Source organism: Sphaeramia orbicularis, chromosome 7 (assembly GCF_902148855.1).
Source record: "Sphaeramia orbicularis chromosome 7, fSphaOr1.1, whole genome shotgun sequence".
Lineage (NCBI taxonomy): Eukaryota > Metazoa > Chordata > Actinopteri > Kurtiformes > Apogonidae > Sphaeramia > Sphaeramia orbicularis.
In genome coordinates this window covers 6,726,259-6,735,677 of record NC_043963.1, presented here as the reverse complement: position 1 = coordinate 6,735,677, position 9,419 = coordinate 6,726,259, and the positions used below count along the sequence as shown (strand labels likewise).

Sequence of the window (9,419 nt, the reverse complement as noted above, 5' to 3'; positions counted from 1 at the left end):
TGACTTTTCTTTCAGTTCCTGAGAAAACAGTCCACACTGTAAAAAGTGCTGACGTTAAAAAAGGAGCAGGGGTCGTTTTTATGGTCAAAAACATCTGGAAACAGTTTGAACCACAGACACAAAAACATCTGACGGAGCAGAAATAAATGGACCTCCATCACCTGAGTCCGGTTTCACAAAGTCAGACCATGATGAGGGCGTTATACGACCAGGTTAAAGCCTGTCTGAGGTTTACAGGCAGCATCTAAACCAAAGTAGAGCAGCAAAACTGACTGGTGTGTCTTTGAATCCAGCTTCATGAATTCACACAGAGTGGCAATTAACTGAGGAATTACCAATGAGTAAACAAATGAGATGGGATTTTTAAGGAGAAAAAGTTAAATGCGAATATTTTCTGATTTTCTTCTTCCTCTGTGACGGTTAAACTGAATGTCTTTGTTTTTTTTTACCAAATCAATAGTCAACATTATTTGATATTTTCTCCCAACTGAGAAAATAAATGATGAATTAATTGACCGTGATAATCTTTAGCTGCAGCGCTAGCATCTAATGATGTGAAATTAAACATATATACTGTGATAATGAAATGTGTGCAGACTTATTCCATAAAGTTAAAGAACAGGCTGGAACTCAGAGAATATTAAGTTCTCCAAAAACAGGGATAATACTGAAATAAATGGAAATAGATCTGAAGAAAAAAAGAGGCTTCACTCTAGTCTATGTTAAGTGAGACTAAATTAATTGGACTTTAAAGGAATTTCTGACTTTCTTTAAAAACAAAAAAACACATTAGATTAAGTCACTGCAAAGAAAAAATATACTGAAATTTAATAAAAATGTAATTTTGTTCACATTTTCAGTTGAAACACTTAATAAATGTTTATTTTCCAAGTTAAATTTTACTCGTGTAGAGTTAGTTTTTGTGCCAACACTAAAATAATAAAACTATAAACATAAAATAATAAACCAAAAAACCCTTTAGATACTGGAGGGTTTTTGTTTTCCCAAAAACTATTAATTTTTGATATCAAGATTTCAAAAAGTTGGAGCTTGGAAGTGGTTAGAGATAAAGTTATACTGTAAATAAGAAAAATATTGGATATGACCCAAAGTTTATGTTAATTTGCATATTGTGACATCACATGGCAGCAGCCATATTGGATTGCGTAACTTTTAGTAAAATTTAACTTTGAACATATTTACATGGAAATTTTCTTTGTGTTTTTGGTTTTTTGTCATCTTATCCTTAAAATAAATGAACTTAAATTTTAGTAGGAAGTAAAATCTAAAAATATCTTTTTATCTAAACAGCAGAGTAGACAAATCTGTCCTTATCTATCCAAAGTAAAACTAAATAAACTTTATTTTCTTACTAAACCAGCTCAGGACCACGCCTTTAAACTGGATTTTCTTCTTCACTTTGAATAGAAACATGCTCTGAAATGGTGTTAGGATTGAAGGCGCACGTGTCCGCCATCTACTGGTGGGAGGTGGTAACAAGATTTGGAAACTATATCCGGAGCAGGGGTGTCAAACTCATTTTAGTTCAGGGGCCACATTCACCTAAATCTGATCTGAAATGGACCAAACCAGTAAAATAATAACGTAATAATATATGAATAATGCCAACTCCAAAGTTTTCTCTGTCTCAGAGCAAAAAAAGTTAATTTACATTATGAAAAGGTTTACATCTACAAACAATCCTTACAAAAGATGTGAATAACATGAACCAACTGAAAAAAATTGTGTAATTTTAACAATATTCTGCTTCAGTTTATCATTTACACATGTACATTATAACTTACAGATCACAGTGGATCTACAAACACACAAAACATTTAGTAACAGGCAGAATATTGTTAAAATTGCACTTGCTTCTCTTACGACATTTCAGGTTATTCGCATTTTTTGCAAAATTATACTTTGTTTTAGTGTAAATACATGAAAATATTTAGATTTACAGAGAGAAACATTTGGAGTTGTCATTACTTATATGTTATTATGATAGTATTTGACTGGTCTGACCCACGTGAGATTGAATTGGTCTGAATGTGGAACGTGAACTAAAAGGATTGTTAATATCTTAGTATAATTTTTGCATTTCACAAATTCATCCCAAGGGCCGGACTGGACCCTCTGGCGGGCCGGATTTGGCCCCCGGGCCGTATGTTTGACACCTGTGATCTGGAGCTATGGTCTGTTTCAGTCAGGTATGTTGCTTGTTGGACTATTGTAACTTTGGCGCTTAAAGGGTTAATAAAGTGTTAAAAATGGTTAAAATGTTCTTGGGAGAGGATTTATAAACTCTGCAAAGTCTTGAACAAACACTGGAACTGACAGGGCATCTAAACCTGTAAAAACACAGAGAAAATCCTGAATAACACAATGAAAACACAATCTCTTTAAATATCTATAATAATAATAATAATAATAATAATAATAATAATAATATCAATGCAAACAATGAAGGGCTTCACATGATATTAATATGACATGAGATTCTCTTCAATAGACACTAGAAATGTCCTTCAAAGCCCGACATTTGACTTTTATAGCGTGATGATGTTTTAGAGCCTGGACTTTTATACTTTTACTGCCATAATGAAGCTGAATCGGTCTTTTTTACAAAAGGATCTGTGTCCTCTGGAGTAAACAATGTGTGGACTTCTGTTTTAGAGCAGAACTGAGTCTGGTCTAACTCTATAAATCAGTCTGAAACAGCATCGTGTTCAGTCTCAGCCTCTGTTTGCTTTTGGTTTCTGTCTCCACACCCACACATTTTATTTGTGTGTGTTTATGGAGCGGTGTTTTTTTTTTTTGTTTTTTTTTCTGTGCAGGGTTCAGGACTAGACCGGGCCTGTCGCCATGCGTTTCTGCCTCCGTTTTCCCCTGGGAAAATACCACCGGCATGTCAGAGATAATCTTGGATGAGTCACTCCAGTGGTAAGCAAAGAGGATCAGGGGTCAAAGGTCAGGCAGGATCGATGAGCGTCCTGGCATACAGTATGTCCAAACATCACACATGACCTCATCATCATCATCATCATGACCACAGTACCGTCGTACTCAGCAGTTTTCACTTCTTTTTATAGAACACCTCATACCAAACTCCGCTCAAAACAGGTCAAGTTAATGTTTGGGGAAGACCGCGTGTGGTTGTAACATCACTGTTTAAACCAATCAGGGATCAGACAGGAGTCATGTGATCCTGACAGTGTTTACCCACAAGCCAAAGCTGTCAACAAACACGTCTAGACTCTGTGAAACTACCTTTCCTAAACATGGTCAGGAGAAAGTGGTGACTTCTGAGGCTGAAAAGTGAAGCTGATGCAGTTCCTTGAATGTCCACCAGGGGGTCCATTCCAAAAGCCAGTCCATCCATGTTAACATGTCAAACATTACAACAGAAATAAACATTTCTATAGCCCGGTACAAAGAACGCTTTTAGTCTCTAAAGTTAATTATACACCATGAAAACTGTACAGGAGGTCATTTTTTTATATGACACCTCTTTAGATCATAATAAGAAAAAAAGCTCTGCGTATGTAACACATATTCCAAACTATAATAGCATCTTCCATGTAGTTTTCTGTGTGTTATTCAGAATTTTCCTCTATGTTTTCATGGGTTTAGACGCTCTGTGGGTTCCAGTGTCTTTCAAGATTTTGTGTGGTTTAGAGATCCTCTCCAAAGAAAAGGTTGACATTTTTTTATAGGGGTGAAACAATTCCTCAAGTAATTTGAGTACCTCGATAAAAAAAATGATCAAGGAATTTTCTCTGCCTTGAGGAATGGCTTATTTAATTGTAAAGCTCAAAGCACGGCATTTCACACGAACTATTTCATGTGTCACAACGCGCTTATGTCACTAACGCAAAGGAAGATGACAGGATGCGGAAGTGTTCGGTTGAAGCAGCGGGAAGATGGAAGAGGCGAGTGAATACAACAATGACGAAAGACACAGAAAAAAACACAATAAAAAAGACAGAAAATGTCAGAAGTGTGGAAGCATTTCAGACTGAACAGCAGGTGAACACTGTGACATGTATCTGTTGTAACATGGCCCTTCCATACCACAACAGCACATCTGCGATGGACCATCTACTCATAAGACACCCAGAACGAAGCGGAGGACCCCAGATAAAATAAAATTAACGTAGCGCAAATCAATGAGATTAACGTTGATGTACCTTACTAACATAACGTTAGCCCTGTGGAGGGTTAGGTTTCTGTTAATTGTGGCTACTGTCGAATGTGTGGCTAGTTTATTACGATTGTGACAACCATAGATTTGCATCCGTGCATCTGTGATTTCCACGGTTAATTTCCCTAAAGCACGGCCAAAATGGTGCATGGGTTGGTAAAAGTTTTCTCTTACTTTGTCACGGCTGAATTTTGGCAAAATCCAACTACTTTTTGCTAAATTGAAGCAGCGGGGGAGGGATGGGGTGGGGTTATAGGTTATTAGACAGACAGATAAGGTGGGGGGGCCATTGCTTTGATTCTCCTGAACAGAGCAGAAATGTGTGAAATGTGTCAAACTGTTCATGCATGGACTCATTCCAAGTTCCTGTTCAAATGTTCTTGCCTCTTATATGCCACAACACATTCCTGTTATGTCTAAATTGAAAATTCTGAAACTCAGAGCTGCCAAAGTTCAGTTGCATATCAAAAAGGCAATGGTTATGCCTTTTTTTTTAAAAATTTATTATTGCCTTATATTTTTGATACTTATAAGAAATACTAAGTTGAAAGTACTTAAATTTTATTTATTTTTATTTGTATTTGCAATTGCCTCTCTGGAAATGTTTCTAGTCAAGAAAATACATTTTGTTGAGTATGCACAATATGAATGTAACATAAAACTGTTAATTATCAAAAAAAAAAAAAAAAAAGGAAACCAATTGGTCCTTCATTATTAAGTGTTTTAATATTAATAATAACCTTATTTCCTCTTGTGTATTTATAATTGCTCTTTAACCAAGCAACAATAAGTTTTATCCGATTACTTGATTAATCGAAGAAATTTTCAGTAGAATACTCGAATATGAAAATATTCGATAGCTGCAGCCCTATTTTTTTAGCACTTTAATTAGAGGTTAAATTAGCATTAGCTACTGAGACAGACATGCAGAGCTCTTGTTTATTAAATAAAACTTATTTTTAGATTATCTTTTTTGCTGTAGTTGTGTTTGGGGAGTTAAAATATCCCAACCATCAGAGTTTATTGGAGATTCATTACAATTTAGCTGCATTAGCTCATGTTAGCATTGATTTGTATTAAATTCTATGGTCTGTCAGCTAGCCTGCTAATTAGCTCAAGAAGCCATTATTAGTGTGTTTGTACATTTATACTGTTATCTACACAAGTATATGTGTTAACATTAGGGATGTAAACTAACGATTAACGATTACCACCCCCCACCCCCGACGAAACGCACACGTGTGCGCCCAACCACCCACCGGCAAAACACATGCGCATGCACCCCCCCATTACAGACTGTCACATCAACAGATGAATTCCACAGGAAACACTGACTGTACCCAGTGGTTCAATAAATCAATCATTAAGGAATATGACATACTTTTTCATGAAGTGTATAAACAGTATTTAGCTTTTATTCTTAGAGACCCTATTGAAAAAGAAATTCAGGTTCTGAGGAAAATCACTGCTTATCAATTAATCGTTATTTGATCGATTTGGGCAACCAACTAACGATTAATGAATTAATTGATAATTTGCATCCCTAATTAACATTTATTAAGGATCTGAAGTGATGATGAGATTTATTATGACACCATTAGTGAATGTGGGCGGGGCTTATTATGACACTATTAGTGGATGTGGGCGGGGTTTTCATTTAGTTCGAGTTTCATCCCCAATTAACCCTCATCTCAAAGAAACATGGTGACCTCCATGTCATGCATGAGTTCAGTCTGATGTACAAACAGTTATGACCAAATCTGTTCTATTAAATCTAAAATCTGTCATACAAATTTATTCTAATCAGATCTACATTGAGTCCATGTGAACGAAGACATTTTCTAGAGGTGTTTCTGACATGTGTTTGTAAAAATGGCCTGACCTTTGACCTTCGGCTACAAAAACTGTTTCAGGTCAACTTTACCTCCAAGGGAATTTCTGTACCAAATTTTGCATCATTCAGTCGAATCATTCCCTATTTATCGTCTTTTAAATGTCATGTGGACTGTGTGAATGATGACCAACACATGTTCAAACAGAGATGCAACGAAAAAAGTAAAATAAAGTCAAATCCTGGGAGTGTTTCCATGTCAGGACACGCAGAGTTCAGAAGTGGAGACCTGTAGCCAATAACTGTTTTACTCGTATAAGCATCTGCATTGTGTTGGATAAGAACTCACCTTGCACTAGTTAAATGTATTTTTATGCCTGTCCTGTGATGCTTTTATGTGTTGTGTAAAGCACTTAAAATTGTCCTGTAAATGAAATGTGCTAAACAAATAAACTTGCCTTGCCTAGTTTGAGTTATTTTTTCAATGATAACAGCAGAACTAAATCACAGAGACGACAGTTGTGTATTTGTTTTACTGAGTCTTATGTCATTTATGTCATTTAAATCATCCTGATACATCTTTTATAACATTTTGGTCTGGTTACATCTAAATTATTTTCATCTTGTTGCATCTCTTGTGATGTTTTCATCGTTCTGCATCTACGAAAAGATCAAAAAACAATAATTTAACTTGACCTTGTACATATCCTTTATTACCAACCTATCCATATCCTTATATGTTGTATATACTTGTCATCTATATTATAGTGTTAGCTTTTGTATATTTTAGGAGTAATTAGTAGTATTTTAGTCATATTAATACTGTATCTCAAGTTTATTGGTACATTGCCCATATTTCTCAGTATTTTGTGATATTTTTATACAGTCTTTTTGCACTTTAAGTGTTTGCTGCTAAACGGACAGACATATTTTAACTGATCTTGTAACAATGACAATAAAGATCTATTCTATTCTATTCTACTCTAAAAATCATCTAGTTTCTTTATCTTTCATGCAACAGTTGTAGTATTTAAGTTAATTCACTAAACCTCCTTTTGAAGTGTACCAGATTGTGATTGGTGACAGTGGCGAGGAAAAACTTCCCTTTAACGGGCAGAAACCTGGAGCAGACCCAGACTCCTGAAGGATGGCTGTCTGCCTTGACCAGTTGGGGTTAAAGAGAGAGAGAGAGAGAGAGAGTAAAGGAGGAGAAAAGAGAGAGCGATAGAGATATAGAGAGACTGGGGGGGGGGGGTGACACATGGAGTATGTTATGATGAATACATAGAGTGTAATCAGTCTGTGGTGGTCCTGGGTCAGGTGGGAGACTAAAAAGCCTTTTTGAACAGGAGGGTTTTGAGGTGTTTCTTAAAGCTCTCTACAGAGTCCATGGACCGTAGGTGTAGAGGCAGGTCATTCCATAGACGTGGTGCCACACTTTCTTTTTCTACTCCTTTGTTCCATTTCATGCCAGAATGTGTCACAACCTGCCGACACCAGGGGCGGAACTGCAGCAAAAGAAAACCATGTGTTCGACTTGTTTGTCTGATTTTTTTTTTGCAGAGGTTTGGGTTGATGCCATCAGTTTGGTGAAGCAGTAATTCTATTTTGGTGGTTAATACTGTCACTTCTTTGGAAAATACACAGATTACTCACTTAGAATGGTTTCAGCACAAACATGGAAAGTTCAACAACTTTTATTTTATTTGTTTCTGTTTTTTTTTTTCGTCAGCTCAGTTTCTCTAAATCCAAAATACCATTAAACAACAGAGGTCTTGGTTGTTTTCTTTTCATTTCCTGGGTTATAGCACCTTAAATCCTCCTAAATCTGGAACTTTAAGTACAGTCAGAAATGTGCAGATGTTGCAACTCAGACCTACTAGCAGGTAAACGTAAGCAAATTATATAAAGATTTGCAGCTCAGAACATTGATAGAGTGTTTCCACCAAACCTAATCTCTCCTGTATCTGTAAATAAATGACTACACCAGTCTTGTGCATGTTCAAAATGTGAAATTCAGCAAAAAATGCACCAACTATTCCAACGCATCAGGGTAAATTTATGCTGATAATGAACCACCATGAGCAGAGACCATGGTCGGTTTCAATCTTGGATCATAGATGCACATGAAGGGTTAATTTGATGCATAATTTGCCTGTTAAATATCTACATTAACATTATCTCTAATCTGAGACAACTTCCAACACTGATAAACAGATAAAGTGGAACCAAATAGGATTTAAAAGTCTAGTTTTACAGTGTTAAGAGCAAAAAATATGTAATTTTAGTGTTTTTCTGGGCTGTATAATCCCATTAGGCTGTAGCCAATTAACAAGGCAGTCATTCATCTACTCTTAATGTTAATTTATATTGGTTTTTTCGGTCCAGGTGTAAAGTTCAGGAGCCGAATTTAGCCGAACAACCTCTAGATATCAGATTTGTGTACTTCATGGACAAAAAGATAGAATTTTCTACAAAATAAGCGTATAAACGTTAAATGTGTGAACTTTTAAGCGCACTTCGGTGTGGTGTGGCTCCGCACAGATAACGGTAAAAGTTCCGTCACCCACCGGACGAGGTTGAGAGTCTCCGCCGAGTCCAGGATGACGAACACGGTCTGGGGCTGCAGGACCCCGGCCTCCTCCTCCTGGGGGTCCGGCTCGGATCCGGCTCCGGTTCGGGTTTGGTCTCCGGTCTTGATCTGGTCCGGACCGACCGCTGACATTTCTCCAACACGGAAGAAGAAGAAGAAGACGAACAAGAAGAAGGAGAAGAAGAAGAAGAAGAAGAAGGCTTTATTTCCCAGCAGCCACCGGGTGAGGTCAAAGTCTGTTCAGTGAAATCACAGCATGTTTCACACAAACACAGAGAAGCGGCTCAGTCTGTCTGAAACGAACAGCAGCTCAAAGAAGAGAAGGAGGAGGATGGAGGAGAAAGAGCTGAAGTGCACCTGGGCACGAAACACAGAGTCTGTAGTCTGAAGCCCGAGCAGCTGAGAGCCTAGAAATACAACACACAGACACGACACACAGGACTCAGAGGATCTAGACTGAACACAACAACAAAAATAAAACAGGAAGAAGTGGGGATGATGCAACATGACTCTACTTCCATCCTCCAATCACGTCCATTTTAAATACATACATACATACATACATACATACATACATACATACATACATACATAAAACTCACATCCATTTTTACATTGCATCAGTTTTTATTATTCATGTTATTATTTCCAACAGACCTTAAATTCAGGTTTGTTCATTGAGCAAAGGAGACTTTTCTAATGACAAAATGTTGTTTATTTATTTTAATTTTTTTTGAATGGGGGGATGCTAATAGAGACAAATAGAAAAGGACTAAAAATAAAATACTGGA

At 36.8% G+C, this 9,419-nt stretch overlaps 1 pseudogene; it reads right to left on the bottom strand.

Moving 5' to 3' along the window:
* Nucleotides 1-9,072, bottom strand: part of LOC115421945 (transcription factor E3-like) — a 43,128-nt pseudogene extending 34,056 nt beyond the window's left edge.
* Nucleotides 9,073-9,419: the final 347 nt, after the last annotated feature.